We start from the raw sequence: 21390 nt of genomic DNA, 5'->3' as shown, positions 1-21390 counted from the left end.
AAAAGTTAACAATATTTACTGATAATACAGTGCCTGGCACAGAACTGTGCTTGTGTTTAATTAATATTTCCATGCTACTTTATTAATTGGATGTTCAATGAGTGAAGCTATTTTAGAAAATATTTCATTAACAATTTTTTCTTGGTTTCTGAGGAAATTTATTCTGAATACTTTATCAGGCTGCAAGTCTTTATTCGTTGGCAATGTGTTTGAGTTTTGAAAAAAAATGAAAAGCCATTTAAGCTTCATCTGTTTAATAGATTGGACATTAAAACTTGCATGCTGAATTTTGGTATTAAAAATAAGATTATGGGGGTGCCAGGGTGACTCAGTCGGTTAAGCATCCAGCTCTTGGTTTTAGCTGGAGTTATATATGATCTCACAGTTCATGAATTCAAGCCCCACATTGGGATCTGTGTTGGGCTCTGTACTGACAGGGAGGAGCCTGTTTGGATTTTCACTCCCTCTCTCTCTTTGTGCCCCTCCACTGCTTGTGTTAGCACATGTGTGCAGGCTCTCTCTCTCTCTCTCTCTCTGAAAATAAATAAATAAATAAAAATAAATAAATAAATAAATAAATAAATAAAGTATACAAATAATATTACAAAAAGATGAAATATTCACTTTCACGTTTTGTAATCTTGCTCTGGAGACAATTCTAAAATGAAAGCTCCAAATATTTCAAGAAATCACAGCATCATTTGAATATATTTATATGTATATTGTAACATGCACACATAAAACATGGAAGAACCACACCATTTCTATGGTATATTATCTGTTACTTTTTTGATAATCTAATCAAGTCTAAAGTCACTATGTTTGTGTTTGGGTGTAACTATCCCTTAATCATATTCTGATAGCCACAAGAATTAGTCTATACCATCACAATTTATCACCCCATTAGGCTTAACAAATAGCATTTTGGCATGCCATTATTTCTTAATGAGGACAGTGCCCTATATAATTAAGTCAGCACATTAGGTGATAGACACTAGAGCTCGCAGGGTAACAGTTCTTATCTTAGTTAAGCATTGATAGAAACTGTGCTGAACTTTTTCTTTCTTCAGTTAAGCTTACTAAATTTCAGTTTCCTCTCTGTCCAAATATAACGTGAGACAGGTAGTGGTTATGTCTAGAGTCATATGCAAATGGAGTGCCAACTGATGTGTGTTCCCAAACAATCCTGTTAATGAAACACATCCAGAGCTGACTATATCTCTATGTAGTAGTAGTACACACTGCCCTACCCCAAAACACTTGGAGAAGGCACATTTGGGATTTTTCAGCTATTTAGAAAGTTTAAATGTACACATGTGAGATATTAGGCAACAGACTCATCATAGTCTAGGGCAGTATCTCATGATTAACCAATATTTCTACAGAAGAAAACATAAAATTGTTCACAGTAATGAATAAAGGTATAAATAGCTGCATGTCAGACTAGGTCAGATTCATTTCCAAATAAACTATGAAACATCTTATATTTTCTTTTTTTCTTTCTCTTTTTTTAATATGAAATTTATTGTCAAATTGGTTTCCATACAACACCCAGTGCTCCTCCCAACAGGTACCCTCCTCAATGCCCATCACCCACCCTCTCCTCCCTCCTACTCCCCATCAACCCTCAGTTTATTCTCAGTTTTTAAGAGTCTCTTATGGTTTGTCTCTCTCCCTCTCTAACTTTTTTTTTTTTCACTTCCCCTCCCCCATGATCTTCTGTTAAGTTTCTCAGGATCCACATATATTTTCAAACTTCTTGGATTTTGAAATTATAAAAAATGTACTCTAAATTTACAGAGTTCAGAGATCCATTTGCTCACACATTTAAAAAACTTTTTAAATATTTATTTATTTATTTTGGAGAGTGAGAGAGAGAGAGAGAGAGAGAGAATGAGCAGAGGATGAGCAGGGAGAGAGGGAGGCAGAGAATCCCAAGCAGGTTTCACGACATCAGCACAGAGCCCAATGTAGGGTTTGAACCCATGAACCCTGAGAGCATGAGCTGAGCCTAAATCAAGAGTTGGACGTTCAACTGATTAAGCCACCTAGGCACCCCTTACAAAACTATTCTAACACATACATTTTATTTACTCATAAGAACACACATCTAATGACAGTCTACCTAACTCTGTGACTATGTAATCAATAGCAGGGACTTGTTCTTATTTGCTTATTATAAAATCTTTATTTCCATAATGGTTGTGCATGATTAAAGCTATATAGCTACTACTCTTTCCCTGTTTCTCCATGGCATGCTACCAACTGTATGGAGGTAAGAATAAGAGAAGTCTCCTGAAATCCCAATTTTATCCTATTTATGTATGTATGTATGTATGTATGTATGTATGTATGTATGTATGTAATTATTTATTTATTTATAAATAGAATTTATTGTTAAATTGATTAATATACAGTGTGTAGAGTGTGCTCTTGGTTTTTGGGGTAGATTCCCTTGGTTCATCGCTTCCATACAACACCCAGTGCTCATCTCAACAAGTGCCCTTCTCAATGCCCATCACCCATTTTCTTCTCTCCCCACCCTCTCATCAACCCGCAGTTTGTTCTCTGTGTTTAAGAGTCTCTTATGGTTTGCTGAGAGGCTAAAAGTTACCAGGTGTACTCACAACTGCAAAGAAAAATCTTTCCCTTCCCCCGCCATTCCCGAAACCAGCCAGGGCGTGCCCGGTCGTAGTCTGACCTAAAGGCGGGAACCAATCAAGTTCTGCTGAATGGTTTGAAATAAAGGCGGGGACCAATCAAGTTCTGCTGAGCGTTCAAATTTAAATGTCAGCCTATAACAACTCTGTAACCTCAAAAAAAATCCCTAACTTGTTTGTGCCTGTCTATAAAAGAAGCTGTAAGATCCTTGCTCGGGGCCTGTTGTGTCACCGGGGACGAGTGCGCGGAGGACCGGTTCGAACCTGCAATAAACGACCCTTGCCGCTTGGCTTTGACTCTGGACTCTGGTGGTTTGTTTTTGGGAGGTCTCTCCAATCGGGGCATATCATTGCCTCCCTCCCTCTTTGTTTGTAACTATTTTTTTTCCCCTTGCCTTCCCCCATGATCTTCTGTTAAGTTTCTCAGGATCCACATATGAGTGAAAACATATGATATCTGTCTTTCTCTGACTGACTTATTTCACTCAACATAACACCTTCCAGTTCAATCCACGTTGCTGCAAATGGCATGATTTCATCCTTTCTCATTGCTAAGTAGTATTCCATTGTATATATAAACCACATCTTCTTTATCCATTCATCAGTTGATGAACATTTAGGCTCTTTCCATAATTTGGCTATTGTTGAAAGTGCTGCTATAAACATTGGGGTACAAGTGCCCCTATGCATCAGCAGTCCTGTATCCCTTGGATAAATTCCTAGCAGTGCTATTGCTGGGTCATAGGGTAGGTCTATTTTTAGTTTTTTGAGGAACTTCCACACTGTTTTTCAGAGCAGCTGCACCAGTTTGCATTCCAACCAACAGTGCAAGAGGATTCTGTTTCTCCCCAATTTTAAATGGCCTCATAGTTCAGGAAGTAGTCTGAGGTTTCTGGCGATGTAATTTTATTGTTTTAACTTCAGTTTAATACAAAAACATTTTGTTATCTTCCCTACAATACGTTTTCAATCGATTTCCCATTCATTCTTTTTCCCCATTGTATGTGTCAAAGTTCAGGCTTTGTTCTTTATATGTAGTATTTTACCAATAGCCTATCCTAGTTCACTTCAGTGCATGCTCTCATTAGCTTACAATAGTCCTCATCTCTTTCAGTTGATTTTAAGGAAGCATGACCCTGTTTCTACTAGCAGAGCACTTGCTTCATGATTCTTACCTGGATTCAAATCCAAACCAAACCATGACACTTACTATTGGGTGACCTAAAGTAAATTAAATATCACTGTGCCTCATAGTTCTTATCTGTGAAATAAGGATAATGCTAATGCCTATGCTATGTGATTGGGAAAAGATTAAATTAAACCACTTAAAAAAGTAACACACTTATAAACAGTGCATGGCATAAACTAGGCCCTATGTTAGATGTTAAATAATATCATTTTATTATTTTATCTTTAATTATTGTCAAAAATATCACCATAAGTATCTTTCATTTATCCTCAAATTGATCTCTTTCTTCTATAAATCTCCCATATGCCACCTTGATTATCTTTACAAAATCATCCCTGGTCATTATCCTCTGATTTCCTAGAGGGTAAACTTTACAGTTTTGGATCAGATGTCTTTTTCCTATTTCAGCTTCTCTATTTTAACTGAAGAGTATTAGATGTGACTGATGTGGTGTGATTTATATTCAGTGAAAAGCAAAAGGACAAAGAAAAGTACATAAAAGTTGGGGACCAATGTCAACCTTCAGGGAATTCTCTATGGAAATAGTATACATTCCCTAACTAGGTGGAGTAAACCATGATGTCAATATTAACATATAATTGGAAGGAAAAGAAACTCAAAAATTTTGAAAATGAAACATGACATAAATGTAACTGAGAATGTCCCCACACTATGCCATTAGGATTCATATAAAGCCCTCAGATGGTAGTTCAGAAGACAAAACAAGTCAAGATTCCTTCTCTCTCTGAGACAGTAATAGAGCTAAGCAAAGTTTCCCTTATAATAGCAAAGTGAGAAAAAAATCTTGGTAAAATTAATATAACAGAACTATCAAACTAATGGAACAAAAACAATCAATATTCTACTAGAAGACAAATATTTAGCACCAAGAAACAATTTTTCCCAACTGAGAGATCATCCTATATTCCAAGAAAGTCTGATTCAGAGAACTTTAAGTGGGAAAAAAAAAAGGACGTTTATAGTAAGAATAGAAAGATTATTACCAGGGAGTATCTGAATAACATTTAGAGCCAGAGGACAATAACTTTTTTTGTAGCCAAAAATTAGTTAGTATTATATATAACTGAAATTTGTTTTGAAAAACAAACCACAATGACCACAAACTAAATTCTTTTCATTTAGCATGATAAAGATGTCTTAGTTCACTATTTTTGCTTTGGTGAAGGGACATTTTTTGAAGTATAGCAGCTGATTCTTTGATTGTTTTCTGTTGATTTCAATTTATATTCTATTTGATAACATGCACAAGATTGTCCAGGTCTTTATAAAAGTATTTTTAAGCATCAACCTACTGCTCTGTATTTATAAAATAAGTAGATAAAAATATCTGGAAAATAATGTTGTTAAAAAATAATTTATTTTCATGATAGATACTGGGGTTTGGGATTTTTCACACTTATTTTTATATTTCCTGATGCTCCAGTTCATTATAATAGGTATCCATAATTTTTATAAGCATAAAAGCATGGATTTCTGTAAAATAGATTAAAGTCTCTGCTCATCAGAAAGCTTCCCATAATTATAAAATTATTTCTTTATGTGTCTCTCATTTACAACTGAATAGAATTAATTTGTAAAATAATGAACAAAATTTTATCTTTCATGTTCTCTCATGCTTCTTGAACCATGTACACTTTTAAGTCATACTTTGTAATGAAAATAAGACTTTAAAAAATCAAGAACTTAGAGATATACATTGTGAGTTACAATGAAATAAAGAGTAAGGAATATAGGTAATTATTAAATCTTGTGGGGACCTGGGGAGCAAGGTACTCAACATGTTCCCTGATTTTTTCATTTGACAAAGAGAAATTGATAATTGTGATTCTTAGAGAAAAAAAAAGGTGCTATGTAATGAGAAAATATAGCAAGTGAAAGCCATTTGAAGTTTTACTCCATAAATAAAGTATGAAAAATTAAAGTATTTGATTTATCTGTTGCATTTAATATTACACCATGACAGTGATATTCATTGTATCTCCTACCAAGATTATAATGACACTCATAAAAAATAATTTTTTGAAAACAAAGAGTTTTTGTTACAACTAATAGAAAATAGGCACAAAACTTAAATACATATGAGCACCAAGACAGATGTTAATTGCTTTTTTGTCATCCAACCATTAAGTATTTGTTATAAGCCTGCCACCACATATGTCAATTAGAAATGAAGGCTGTGGAGAAAATAAAATAGGGTAAGGATAGAGAAAGTGCCAGAAGGAAATGGGTTTACTTTATTTATTTATTTTTTAAGGTTAGTCAGGGATGACTGACTAATGAGAAATCTGATTTGACACTGGGAAGAAATGAGAGCAGATGATGCAGGTGTCTGGATGAGAAGGACTATTTACAGGGTAAGAAGAGAGTAAATGCCAAGATCTTGAGATAGGGTGATATTTGGAGCATTCAAGGAATATCAAAGTGGCCAATTTGTCTAGAAAAAAGTAAATGAGTGACAGAGTGAATGAAGGTAACACCAGAGACACACCAGTAGGCTAGATCATAGGTCCTATTGGGGCAAGGAAAGTACTTTGGATTTTACTCTGACTAGAATGAGAAGACATTCTCCTAATTGGAGAATACCAGTTAGGAATTTCTTAACTTACATTTTAAATGGATCATGCTAGCTTCTGTGTTGGGTGAACAGTGATGTGCTGAGGTACAAAGAGGGAGATTGGAAGATCAGTGAGAAGAATACACTAGTAATTCAGGTGATAGAATTTGAGAACTTGGACTAGGTAGAGATAGTGAGAGGTGGTCAATTTCAGTATATAATTTAAAGATAGATCCAGCGGGGATTACTGGTGAGTAGCATGTGGATAGTGAAAGAAATAGAAGCGTTGGGGATGATTTCAACAAACTTTTTCAATGAGAAATTGGAGCAAAGAAGTTAATGTTTGGTTATTTGAAGAGGAGTGTGGGAGAAGCAATTCAGGTGTTAAAATACAAAGTTGAAAGTTAGGTACAAAATTAAGCTTGAGATGCTTGTTACACATTCAAGTGGACATGACACTGAAATACTAAAGTCTAGATTTCCAAGGAAAGGTCTGGATTGGAGTTACAGCGTAAGAAGAATTGTATTTAAGAAGAAAAGGATCAAATTAGCTATGTGTTGCTAAAGCGACCAAATCAGAAGACAACTGAGATTAACTGTCAGAGTAAATGGCATTGACAATGTTTGTCAGACTCATTTCTTGCTCTTCCTTTTTCCCTCCCAATTAATAAGTCTATATTTAGGAAAGAACACTTATTTCTACAATATTTCTACTTGACAATAATGTATTTAAAAATATTTCTAGATAAACCTTATGGTATATTGTTTGTATTTTGTATTTGCAGTATTCTCTGGGTAAATCTTGAGGTAAAGAATGTCCAAAGGAAATGTAGTTTTGCAATATAAATGCATATTGAAATTGTGTGCTAGATGCAATGTCTACCTGAGAAATTAAGGTTGATAGAGCATCATTGATTTTTTTTTACTGAATGTAATTAACATATAACATTATATGAGTGCCAGTTGTGTAGCATAATTATTTGATATTTGTACATATTGTGAGATGGTCACTAGAATAAATCTTATTAACATTTATCACCATACATGGTTACAGAATTTTTTTCTTGTGATGAGAACTTTTTTTAATTTTCTTAGCAACTTGCAAATGTGCAATACAGTATCCTTTACTATAGTAGCCATGCTGCATATTGTAGAACTGGAAGTCTGTACCTTTTGACCCTTTCACCCTTTTCACCCACCCTCCAACCCTCATGTCTGGCAATCAGCATTATGTTCTCTGTATCTTATGAACTTGTTTTTTTCTTGTTTGTTTGCTAGATTCTGAATATAAATGAGATAATGTGGTATTTGTCTTTCTCTGTTTGACTTATTTCATTTAACATAATGCCCTCAAGACCTAACCATCAATTGTTTTGTTAAAATATATATATATATATATATATATATATATATATATATATACAGTATACTGTATATATATATATACATGTATGTATACTGTGTATATATATATATATACAGTATACATGTGTATATATACACATGTATACTGTACATGTATATATACAGTACATGTATATACAGTATACTGTATATATATATATACACAGTATACTGTATATATATACATGTATGTATACTGTATATATATATATATACACAGTAGGGCACCTGGAGAGCTGGGTGCTCAGTTGGTTAAGCTTTTGACTTTGGCTCAGGTCATGATCTCACAGTTCATGAGTTTAAGCCCCACATTGGGCTCTGTTCTGACAGTACAGAGCCTGTTTGGGATTCAATCTCTCTCTGTGTCCTTCTCCTACTCACAGTATTTCTCTACCTCAAAATAAATAAAACTTAAAAAAATAATAAAAAATCTTATAAAAGCAAAGAAATGACATAAAACTAAATGTTTCAAACCATGTACAACTATACTGGAACAAAAAATATTATCTGAGCCATCTTAATTTGTGTGTTTTTCAATGTTTATTTTTAAGAGAAAGTGGGAGAGAGTGTAAGTGGGGAGGCAGAGAGAGAGGGGGACAGAGGATCTGAAGCCTGCTCTGTGCTGACAGCAGTGAGCCTGATGTGGGGCTCAAACACACAGACTGGGAAATCATGACCTGAGCCGAAGTCTGATGCTAAACCAACTGAGCCACCCAGGTCCCCCTATGTTGTGTCTTGAAAAAGAGCATTTCAAAATGTTTTGTACACAAAATATTTAGGAAGCATTTATTAAACCCTGGCTAGAACCAGAAGTGGTGCTACTTTTGAAGCTTCGGTTCACATTCATAAGACTTCCTCGTTTCAATAAAATGCATAAATATTACAGTACGCATTATCATCTTTATTTTTATGATATATGCCTTTGGGTTAATGTGATATTTGCATTTTCTCAGGAACTCCTTTATCTCTTTAAAGGAATGCATTTTATTGCTTTATTGTATTCCTTTTGTAGTATTAGAAGTTAGACCCTTTAGGGAAGACATTACTTATGAATATAGAAATGAGATGAATTGTAATATTCTCAACATCCATCTAAGATTAGAAAATCTTTATTTAAGGGAGATGTTTATGAGTTATTGAACTTAAATTCTGTAATATCTGAAATTGTCTTTGTCTCTCATTCCACTTGCATTATTATTGCCCTTGAAAAGAATGAAAACAAATCAAAACAAACTCTCTGCCACTTTATCTCTTAAATCTATTAATTAGTGTTTTTACTATTCTCTTAATATGTTTTTCCTAAATATAGAAATATTCAAAATGATTCTTGTATTTATATTGTAATGTATCAAGAATAAGTGCTTTATTAGAAATTAGTATTTAAATTTAATCACATTGGTTGCATACCTCAGTATTTCTAAGCATGAAACTGAAGTTCTTATTCTGGAAAATATATCACAGGATTGTTTTGAATATTTAGGGAATAGTTTCAGTTCAGAACCATATTTAGTATGTACAATATAAAAGAAAACCTGGATATTTCTCTTTTCTTATTATGCAGTCACCATCTTTAATGGTCATGGTGCACTGTGGAGAAGGTTCAGGAGATTATAGACCATATTCATTAAGGATACATTGAGGAGTTCTTCAGAGAGACCCAGCGTCTACCTCATTCATATTCATCTTAGATTTGGGGAAGAGTCTGTGAATCTTCATGACAATAACTCCAGTTAAATTTCTGTCCATCGGGGTTAACTTTTTATTTTTATATGTTAAAAAGATCTTCAACATATGCTCCATTTTGGTTGTTTTGGCTTAATTCTCAGGGACCCTGAAATCAGTTCATACCACTCCAAATGTATCCTGTCCCTACAGCTTATTGTTGTGACTCTATTCTCATTTTCTCTAGCTGTTTCGTGCCACCACTCCAGGATCTCATTTCATCCACTCACCCTCATCTCCATCTGTGGTTATTCAAGGACAAGGTGCCCTCACCAAGGCAGTTTTAATGTCTTGGAGAAGATGTCTTCCAACTCTGATGACGGTATAGTTAAGGTATAGCTGAGCAGGCTAGACATTTTAGAGCTATTTTAACAGTCACAATTTTTTATTCTTACCCCCTTATACACTAGCAAAATTCTGGCATTTCAACCTATGTACCATAAGACATGATGAAGCATAGGCTTCAGTTAGTAAAATTAGTAGACTATAAAACATCACTCGCAGGTGATCAGTGAGAACCACTGAATCCTTAAAACCTTGTCGGTAACATCTGAAAGAGAAACTGAAGGATTGAGAGTTTTTTACTTGGTCTTGGCAACCATGGCTTCCCACCTCCTCTTGCAAAATGACCTTAATCTTGAACTGTCCCTCCTCAACCCCTCCTGGTAAGTCCAACTTGACAAACCACAACTTCCGCCTCTTCTTTCTGAGAAACACTTTTGCTCAACTCTTTCTGAAATGAACTGAAAATGAAGCCTTTTACTAAGATTTTGTAAACTCACTCTCCCTCTTTCAATCTCTCTCAAATTAGAAAAGTTTCTAATGTCTGGCTTTTTTTTTAATATGTAAAAACTCCCACAGTTTTTAATCATGTGCAGCATCTTCCTCTGATCACTGTAAGACCACTTCCATGAGGATAAGACATACTCAAAATCTTTTGACATCTGTCCTCAGAATTCCAGTGACTATAAAGCTAAGTCCTGCTTCTGACAAGTGCCATTTCTTATGCTTTTAAGTGCCCCCAGGCTTTTATTTTCTTTTTTTTGTTTTGTCCCCTTAATACTGGCTTTTTGATTTGCTTTCAATTACTCACAGATCTGATATATAAGGTGGGATAGGACCAAGAACCTCAGTTCCTGATTATTTTCATGGTGTTTGTTTTCTTCATTTGAATATTGTGAATTACTAGACTTTTAATAAATCTCAGGTTATGGTTCCAATAGTCTTACATATTCCAAGTTTTGATAAGATTCTACCGAGAAAAATTTAGAACTTCAGTGTCCACTCTGCAGAATTTAAGATAAACCTATCTGTGTGCATTACAATCAAATATTTTAAAGATTTTAAATATTCAGTGGTCAACATTTTTAGATTGGCATAAAGAGACCACTGAAGGATAGGACACTTCTAAAATTATTTATCTTCGGGGGTCATGAATAAAAACAAATGAAAATGTGGAATATCTAATACCCAAACTTAACCACTATTGACTCTATTCTGATCCAACTCTGGACTGGCACCCTATTTTCCATACCTCAATTTCCTCCCCTCTTTACATTTTCTCTTTCTCTTTCACTTTCACCATATTCTTTTCTCTTTCATGCACTGGCCTTTCCTAAACATACGCCTGACATTGAACATTATCATAATATCTCATACGGTAGCTGGAAATATAATGACCTATTCTCGTTTTTCATTTGAATCTTGCTTGAGATCATATTAGATCATAACCTTATTGAGGTAAGGAAAGACAAAAGTTCACTGAAGAATTCAGTATTGCTCTATGAACTTTTATTTCAGGATTCTCTGATCTCTATCACTCTATCTCTGTGGATTCTGGACATGTGAAAATTTGATTAGAAAAGTAGGAAGGATTGATATGAAAATGTGACTACGGATGGGTATAAAATGAGTACAAGAATAGGACAAGTATTTCTAGTAGTTATATCTGAGGTCTTTGTTTTTCCAAATCTGATTGATGAAAAATTCAGTCTGGTAAATGGAGGAAAGAAGTATCCACTGAAGAGTCCACTTAGATACCACTTTTGGGAACACACTGCTAAAGATAGGATTGAAGGTATCACTGGTATTGCTGGGTTCTTGAAATATACTTTAACTCAGAAAAAAGAAAAAATCCACACCAATTCATCCAAATGAACCCTTCAAGTAAGTAGCCACTCTTGTCTGACCACAATTTCCCTTAATACAAAAGGAATGTAATAACTAAAATCAATTCTTGGAGGTATCAACGATACTATCTATCATAAGCCCTCCCTTCTTTCATCATTCTTTCCTCAAGATAACAAATAACTCAGTGGTAGGAATCTCAAAAAATTTTTCGATTTGGGCTTATTTGAACCACTTCCTGTGTCTGTAGTCTCTCATGAGTTAAAACAATTTTTTTGTTTGTTTTGTTTAGTACTTTTGCTTTGGTGAATCTGTTAGAAAGATGATTTGTAATTGTGGTGCCATTTTAAATTTTGGACCAGTCTCTTTCTAGAAATCCTAGAGGGTGAAAAATCACTGATTTACAATTTGATTATGGGCCACATTGGTTACTCTATTAGTTTCCCATTGCTACTATAGCAAATTTATACAATCTTAGTGTCTTAAAACTAAGATTTTAATAATAAATAATAATAAATAATAATAAATAAATAATAAATATAATAAATAAATAAATAAAATAAAATAAATAGATAAAATAAAAATAAATATAAATAAATAAATTAAATAAATAAATAATAAATAATAATAAACTTATTATTTTATAGTCCTTTCTGGTTTTATAGTCACACACTTTTTTTTTACTTTTATCCTCTTGACTACCTTCTATAAAACCTTGTGATTACATTGTGTACAATTAGATAATCCAGGATAATCTATATATCTCAGGATCATTGATGTAATCACATTTTCAAAGTCTCTTCTGCTATGTAAGCTAAAATATATATTGTAGTTTAAGATGTAGGCTTCTTCAGTGGGTTATTACTCAGCCAGTTAGCATCTGTAATCATCTTAGAGCTTGAATCTGTCCCTGATTATCCTTGCCCCAAAGACAGTTCAGATATGGGAAACATAACCCTAAAAGTTATTGACTGATCTGCTTATGGACTTAACAAAGTGTCCTATGGGTGAGGGGTGGAGGCTTGGGAGAATGAGGCCCACTGCAATTGCACACTTCCAGAAAGGACTCATTAATCATTTTATTGGCCATGCAATATCTTTGTTTTTATTTTTATTTTTATTTTTGGGACAGAGAGAGACAGAGCATGAACGGGGGAGGGGCAGAGAGAGAGGGAGACACAGAATCCGAAACAGGCTCCAGGCTCCGAGCCATCAGCCCAGAGCCTGACGCGGGGCTCGAACTCACGGACCGCGAGATTGTGACCTGGCTGAAGTCGGATGCTTAACCGACTGCGCCACCCAGGCGCCCCTCATTTTTGACCATTTATGGCCATAAATTTCATACACTTCCAAAATCTTTGAAGCATGGGGTCTGCACATATTGGGTAAAACCATGTGATGTTTAAAGCCCCTACAAAACCTGATCTTCAGGAAAAATCACATTTAACCATTTTCCTGGTAACTTTGTGAATAGGTGTTAATATCCCCAAATATGACATGAGATATCTTCAAAAACTAAACAACCCAATAAATCAGTATGCCTCTTGATTGATTTTGGAGCTGGCAGAGATAATTTATTTTTGATTATCTGGGGCAGTTCAAGTGATATCAAGGAATTGTATCATTTGTTCTGAGCTTTACACTTTTATTTGGGTTAATTAGCCACAGTCTGGTGGTCATATGATTAATGAGTGTTTTTAATTCTGTCTTGGCTAAGTCTTCTGATTGGCATACCAACATTCTATGATATACATAATGAATAATAGTACTTTCCAACTAAATCCAACCTATCTCTCTTCTTACATGGTCATGGCAATCAGCAGGGGAAATTAAATATTCCTGTAGTTACACAGTAAATGTATATTGGAGCCCACTCCAGATGAATGCAAATCAGCTTCAACTTTCTTCTAAATAGAGATGCAAAAGAAGGCAAAAACCAAACCAAACTATGTCCCTTAGTTTGTGGCAAATCTTGAATTGTTGGTATCATACTGGACATAGCTGATACTTTTAAAGCCACCACTGTATCCTGTTACCTATGATCTATAGTTAACTTTCAAATTCATGAACTTATTACAGGTCATGCTGGAATATTAAACAAGGAGTTTTGGAATACTAATAAACTTGCATCTAATTGTTCCTTTATTAAACCAAAATACCTACAACCCTCTAGTATACTGTATGTTTTAAATTTAGCACTTGAGTACAGATTATTCTATAATGTTCCCATGTAGACTACCCAGTTAAACCAGCTTAAAGAGCAGATTTGCATAATATTTCCTTTTTCTATGTTTTGGATAAGAGAGAATTCTCCCATTTAGACATAACATATATTCCAATAATATAGCTTGGCAATGGTGAGCCAATACCCTTACGTACCTTTTGTTCATAAATTCCTACTTTAAGCCATAGTTTTACCTGAAAAAGTATTTTGCATCACCACATCCTGCTAATTTTTATTTTCTTATCACTTTTCATTAAAAGACTTATAAAGAGCAATACACTGAATACCAGTGTCCAGCAATCCTGATGAATTTTCTTCACCAGCCCCAGGCCACTTGACCTATCTCAAAGCAAATGACCTCGGGTTCCCTCCTGGGGATTGTGCCAAGAGACCCTGGCCCTTCTGTCACTCAGATTCTTTATCCTCACTGTTTTAATTGGCACGGACTCTGAAAAGATTATAGACCCTAATTTTTCATCATCAGATTTTTATTTTAGTTAATCATGGCAAAGATAAAGTACGTATATTTGTCACAGTCCTTTTGCAACCTTAGTAGTTGGTAGGGCTGGATGACCTAATCTCTTATAGTGTGATTCATTAAAATTTTAGTAGCTACTCCATCTATTTCCTCCTTTTTTATGTCATTTTTAATTGAGCCTCTGAAGAATTCCACATAGTTTAATTATCTCGAGGTTTTCTCTTACTTTTTTTTTTCTCTTATTGCTCTTTCTTTTGCATAATTCTGAAAAATTTCCCATTATTTAGCTCCATTTGGGGCTTAAAATGCATAACAGTTTCCCAAACATCGACTTTTCTCCTCAACAATAAAGTCACATATAGGGTCCAAACAATTCCTTTTATCACAGCATCAATCATCACTGGTAAACAGTAGAGAGGGAGTGGAAATCTTAAAATCATACAGGAAGTTCAGGTCATAATTTTGCAGTGCTAGCAGCCTTTAGCTACTTACTCTTACCTTCAATTTTACTGGGACATATCAAAAAAAAAAAAAAGACACCACATTGTTGGCTGATGAACTGTTTTTTTTTCTTGTTATTGTGTTTTTGTTTTCACTTTATTTTGTAATGCATTTACTATCCACCTAGCCCCGGGTCCATGCACTTCAATTTCCTTTATAATTTTCCTCATGTCAGTGGGTGTGGGGCTTGTGAAGCCTAAACCCAGGCATGACAAGGAAGTCCATCTGTCAACAATGATTCCTCCCGCTCAGCTTTATTTCTCCCAAACCGAATCTTAGCCCTTATTACTTAAGTTGTATTGTCAGAGATGGTTTCAGATATCTCATTCTCACTGCCAGCTGCAAAGATTCCATAAATTCAGAATTTAAAAAGCCTTACAAATTGTGCAGAGCACCCTCACGTAAGGCTTTTTTAGAGCCAAAAGGAAAGAATACAGGAAAGCGATGGGGATCCAAGAGGCATCCAGGTGCAAGCTCTCAGGATTTGTTTAGGGACAATTTAAAGGATACTATAGTTGACCTTTGCACAGCATGGGTCTGAACTGTGTGGGTCCAAAGGAGAGTACTATAAATGTGTTTTCTCTTCCTTATGATTTTCTTAATATACTAGAATAATTGTAATTAAACTCTTTGATTGATATTTGTGAGCAAACTATATATTTGCCATAGTTAAAAATACCCTACCTATTATTATTCAAATTATAGTTGACCCTTGAACAATGTTGAGGTTAGGGACAATGAACCCCTGTGCAGTTGCCTATACACGTATATCTTTTGACTCACGCAAAACTTAATAGGCTGCTGTTACTAGAAGCCTTACAATAACGTCAACAGTTGATTAACATGTATTTTGTATGTTATATGTATTATACCCTGTATTTTTAGAATATAGAATCTAGAGAAGAAAATGTTATGAAGAAAAAATTAACTTTAAACTGTGCCTTATGCAAAAACTTCTGATTTGCCACTGGCCACGTACATGTAAGTCTCTGTTTCATTATATATAGTGTAATTTGTACATGTATATTTATTTGTTTATCATATATATGTATATATTGGGTTTCTTAATGAATGGAATGATAAATTCTTTCATATTATTATATCCACTTATAGTGTGCTTTCCTGATATATTTCAAATAATTACTATTTGCTTAAAAAAAAAACTTTCTTTAATGCCAAATATCCAAACTAAATAAATTTGTACCACAACAAAGTTTTCTCAATGGCTCAGTCTATTAGCCTGGTAAGATCACGAATACCACTTAAGCACACATTTTATAATATAAAGATATCATCATAAAACTATAGACTTGAAGTCCATCTGTGGAAATATAAGGTTAAAATTAAGGATGTCAGTAGAGAAGATGGGGGGGAAATGCCTTGTGAAAACACAAGTGAAAAAAAGAATTACCCATGTTGTTTCTTGAATATTTGCATGTGAAAATGAAACCACAGACTTCTCCCCCCCCATGAATCTCCTGTCACCTCGAAGTTAAATGAAAGTGAAATATACTTTGTGCCTGTGTATATGTATTTGTGATTCAAATTAGATCAATATTATTTTTTGTCAGTTGTGTTTTGTGTCTGTCTGAATGGCTATTGGTGACATCTGCTGAGGGACCAATGAGAATAGGGACCTGGTGAGTCAAGCCTTTTGACTTTTGTTGTGCTGAATGTGTGTGCTTATGATCTGTCATTCCACAAAAAGATAAGTTTCTTTTAAGCAGAACAGACTCTGCCGGGGGAGTTTTGCTGTCTTAGCATATTATTTTTAAAGTCATTTGAGGAAACAATCTGTTTGGAGAAAAAAAATAGATACCATGTTGAGTAAAATGAGTGGTTCTTAATGTAACTCCGTTTTGGGTCAGTCTTGAACAAAATAAATTTCTACAACCTAAAATATTTTCAATATAAAATGAGAGACTCTCTCTCTCTCACTACACAATGGATGTATTATAAAAATTAAATAAGATTTGGAGCACTCTTACTACTATCCCTTGTTAAGCTGTGTTGCTTCTTAAATGTCAAAGCAACAGGGGCACCTGGGTGGCGTAGTCGGTTAAGCGTCCGACTTCAGCCAGGTCACGATCTTGCGGTCCGGGAGTTCGAGCCCCGCGTCAGGCTCTGGGCTGATGGCTCAGAGCCTGGAGCCTGTTTCCGATTCTGTGTCTCCCTCTCTCTCTGCCCCTCCCCCTTTCATGCTCTGTCTCTCTCTGTCCCAAAAATAAATAAAAACGTTGAAAAAAAAATTTTAAATGTCAAAGCAACAGAAAGAGGATATTATCTAAAAGAAAACGCTGGGATGAGAAACAATCCATAAATTAAGGAATTGCTCATATATTTAACAAAAGAGCTTAAGGAATCCATTAACTGAATATTCTATTCTTTTTTTAAAAAAAATTTAAACGTTTATTTATTATTGAGAGACAGAGACAGAGCATGAGCATGGGAGGAGCAGAGAGAGGGGAAGACACAGAATCTGAAGCAGGCTCCAGGCTCTGAGCTGTCAGCACAGAGCCCAAGGCGGGGCTCAAACTCATGAACTGTGAGATCATGACCTGAGCCAAAGTCAGTCGCTTAACGGACTGAGCCACCCAGACACCCCCTGAATATTCTATTCTTTCTTTTGTCCTGTAGTCTGGCAGATTCTGGTACTCTTTCCTTCTACTCTGTGTCTCCAGATCCAGAGGCACACCCCTGAGTTGTTTGGTCACCAGGTTGTGCTAGTTACAGCTTCATTAGGTAAACTTTCACTTTTAATTTATTCTTGTGTGGATTTACCTGTGTCAGTTCCACACCTCACACTGCCTCCAGTGTTATCTAAACCCTCTAAATTCCTGATCCTGTACAGACTTCTTCAGAATGAACTGTCTTGATTCACAAGATATCTCATGTGGCCACCATTTAGGGTTCCTCCTGTTCTACTCTTCTAGGAGAGTATAGATTCTTCCTTCCAATTTCACCCTTCAAAACTGTTGATATCTCCCATCACCTATTGTCTCTTTCATTCTCTTCATCCTTTAAAGTGAAATTCAAGAGGAAGGGGAAATACAAGTATGTGTTAATTTTCCATGTTTAATAGGAAATCCGTGAATGTTTAATAGGAAATCCGCAGTAGCCTAAATTAAACACACACAGTACACAATATATGGAAACTTTTAGAGCATGTAAGATAATAAAACATAACAAATTTTAGCCTTTCTATGTTGATGAAAAAAATATAAGTGAATAAAGAATGAAGATTCTAGCAGTCTTCATTTCTTTAAACACTTAGTTGTCCTACCGAATAGCAATATGAGATCTTTGTTGGCTGAAATTCTGACAGACTGATATTTGCTGGAACTAAAGGCTCTGTAATAGACTTCTCATTTGTAATGGAGAACACAGTGTTTATTTCTCGATTTCCCTTTTATTATAATGAACTCTAAGGCATTCATTAATATGTTACTGCTTAGGAAAAAATGCTATATTTGGGTCTTAGGTTGAATAAGATTGACATATTTAACCCAGACATTTTAGAACCAATAACATTAAGATAGTTCATTTTTTAAGTACATGAAACCTTCCTGATTGCCCTATATTCAAGCACAAAATTATTTATTTCAATTACCTTAAAAGAAATACACTTATGAGTACATATATTCAATACACTTATGGTTATTTCTATTCATTTTTATTGAATATACCATTACGACTAAATATACACATTTAAATTATGAATTCAGACTGAGTTAAACATCACAATATCTACTAAAATGAACTCCTAAAACTAATCATGTGGGAAGTATTTTAGTTTGCATTTTTCTGAAGATAAACTAATACTACTTCACAGGTAAGGTTTGTCAAAAACCTTTTACTCATTAATCACTGTGATACTCCATTCCTTAATATAATTGCCCTATTCTGGTACCAAATATCACAAAAAAATGAAATTTCTTGTTTGTAATCTGATCACTGATTTGTCATGCAAAATCTGTGAAAACTATAATACCTTAATAAGTGACTGAAGTAATATATTCCCTATTATTCTAAGCACTTTTCCCACCTCTATACAGAGTATATGCTGGTGGTGAATGGTTAGCCTTTTCATTGAATATATACACACACACACACACACACACACACACACACAGTAGTGATACATATATATATATATATATATATACACACACACACACACAGTAGTGAGATATATATATACACACACACACACAGTAGTGATATATATATATATATATACACACACACAGTAGTGAGATATATATATATATATATATATATATATATATATATATATATACACACACAAACAGTAGTGATACAATATTGAGAGGAACTAACATTAAATGTAATACACTGAACTTAAATTCAAAAGTTTGATTTTTATTGAGAATTTGACTTTCTATAGTGAGGAGATAATGGGAAGATAAAGTAATAATATAGGTGAAATTATTTGTAAATTGTACAACATATTGTACTCTAAATAAAATTCTAGTGATTTTTAAAGAGTTTTAGATTCTTCTCAGACAGCTTGGATTTAAGAAGAGCTCATAAGTACCTAGAATTTAGCTTTGTGAAATTACCATTTAGAGCGTGTCCCTTAGGGACTGAACACATGTTTAAAAGCATTTAATAATGTACACAAAGTTTTAAACAGTGTATGAAGAATTTGTATTACAAATGTTTACAAATTATATCCTACCAAATGACTATTTTTTTTTCATTAAAGATCTTTATTCAAAGTGTGAATGATGCAATGTAATTTGAAAACAGGTTGACTTGAACTTTATTTTCCTGGAATTAGTATAATGTGTCATAAAACTTTCATATCTCTCTCTCTCTCACACACACACACCCACACCCCCCCCCCCTACACACACACACACATACCTCCTTAGGGCAGGTAAAATGAACACCTCTTATCTCCAGGGCATTGAATAATTTTATTTTTAAAGTTTATTTATTTTTATTTTGAGAGAGAGAAAGAGGAAGGGAGAGGGAGAGAGAAGGGGAGAGAGAGTTTGAGTGAGGTAGAAATAGACAGAGAGGGAGAGAGAGAATTCCAAGCAGACTCTGTACTGTCAGTGCAGAGCCCGACTTGGGTCTTGAATCCACAAAGTGGCAAGATCATGACCTGAGCCAAAACCAAGAGCCTGATGCTTAACTGACTGAGCTACCCAAGTGTCCCTGAATATTTTTTTTAGTTTATTTATTTTTGAGAGAGAGAGAAAGCATGAGTGGGGTAGAGGCAGAGAGAGAGAGAGAGAGAGAGAGAGAGAGAGAGAGAGAGAGAGAGAGAATTCCAAGCAGGCTCCATGCTAACAGCACAGAGCCCTACATGGTGCTTGTTCCCATGAGCCACAAGATCATGACCTGAGCTGAAATCAAGAGTTAGATGCTCAACCCACTGAGCCACCCAGGCATAGGGCACTCTAAACTGGTGTTACTTTGCTTTGCATTTACTGCAACTGAAGTCAAAGAACAGTGCCTCAAACTGACAAATATTGTGTGAACCACATGTGAAATAATGAGCAAGATTGAACAGATAAGCCAGTTAGTATACTATAAACTTCCAGCCAAGTTATAACCCGTATCACTGGCAGAAAAACATTTTTTTAAGCATCTTATGTCAATGCCCTGTATAAACTCTTACATTTGATTCCCATTCCAAAAGATAAGCGAAATCCAAACTCCTTAAGATGGAAGGAAGAATCCTGTACAGTTTGGCTGTCTGCCATCGCCAACCATTTCAGCCTCATTTGTTATACTATTTCCTCTCCTTTGTACGCTCCAGGCACAAAACTGCTACTTAGTTCATGAAATATACCAAGCACTTCTTAACTGAAAATTTTGACTCTTCCTGTTTTCTCACTCTAGAACACTTCTTCAATCTCTTCAAACACTTCTCCACTAACTCCTACTTATACTTTGGGATTCCATAGTACTTCTTCAGAGAAGGCTTACTTCTTGCTTCCCCACCAAATCAGTTCTTATTTGTTCTCCACTAAATCTGTTCTCAATATTACACTGTTTTTTCCTTCTTTCATAGTACTCTCCAGAGTCTATAATGATATAATTATTAGTGTGATTATTTATGGTTATTTCTACCATTGGAGTGTAAGTTTTCAGAAGGAATTGATTTTTAGTCATCACTACCTCTCTAGTGAGCTCCTTAGAGTCTGGCACTCAATAAACATTTACTTACATGTGAAATAATAACAATGATAGTAGTAGTAGTAGTAGTAATAATAATAATAACACAAACATATAAATATAACATAGCTGGGATGACAATATTACTGAGTGGTTATTTGTGGGCCAAGCTCATGTGCTAGATTCTGAAGGAACAGGTAAATAATGGAGAGCTGCTCTTCTGCTAAAACTTATAGTCTGATAAAATCAAGCAAATAGGACACATTTGTTGTATACAGAATGAAATATTGAGGCTAGTCTTTCTGGTGGTACTATAGCATTTATTAACACATGACCTCCCTCTGAAACAATGGTTCA

The sequence above is a fragment of the Felis catus genome, chromosome B1 (genome assembly GCF_018350175.1).
Source record: "Felis catus isolate Fca126 chromosome B1, F.catus_Fca126_mat1.0, whole genome shotgun sequence".
In the NCBI taxonomy this organism is placed as follows: Eukaryota; Metazoa; Chordata; class Mammalia; order Carnivora; family Felidae; genus Felis; species Felis catus.
Note: the sequence above shows the minus strand (reverse complement) of the source record.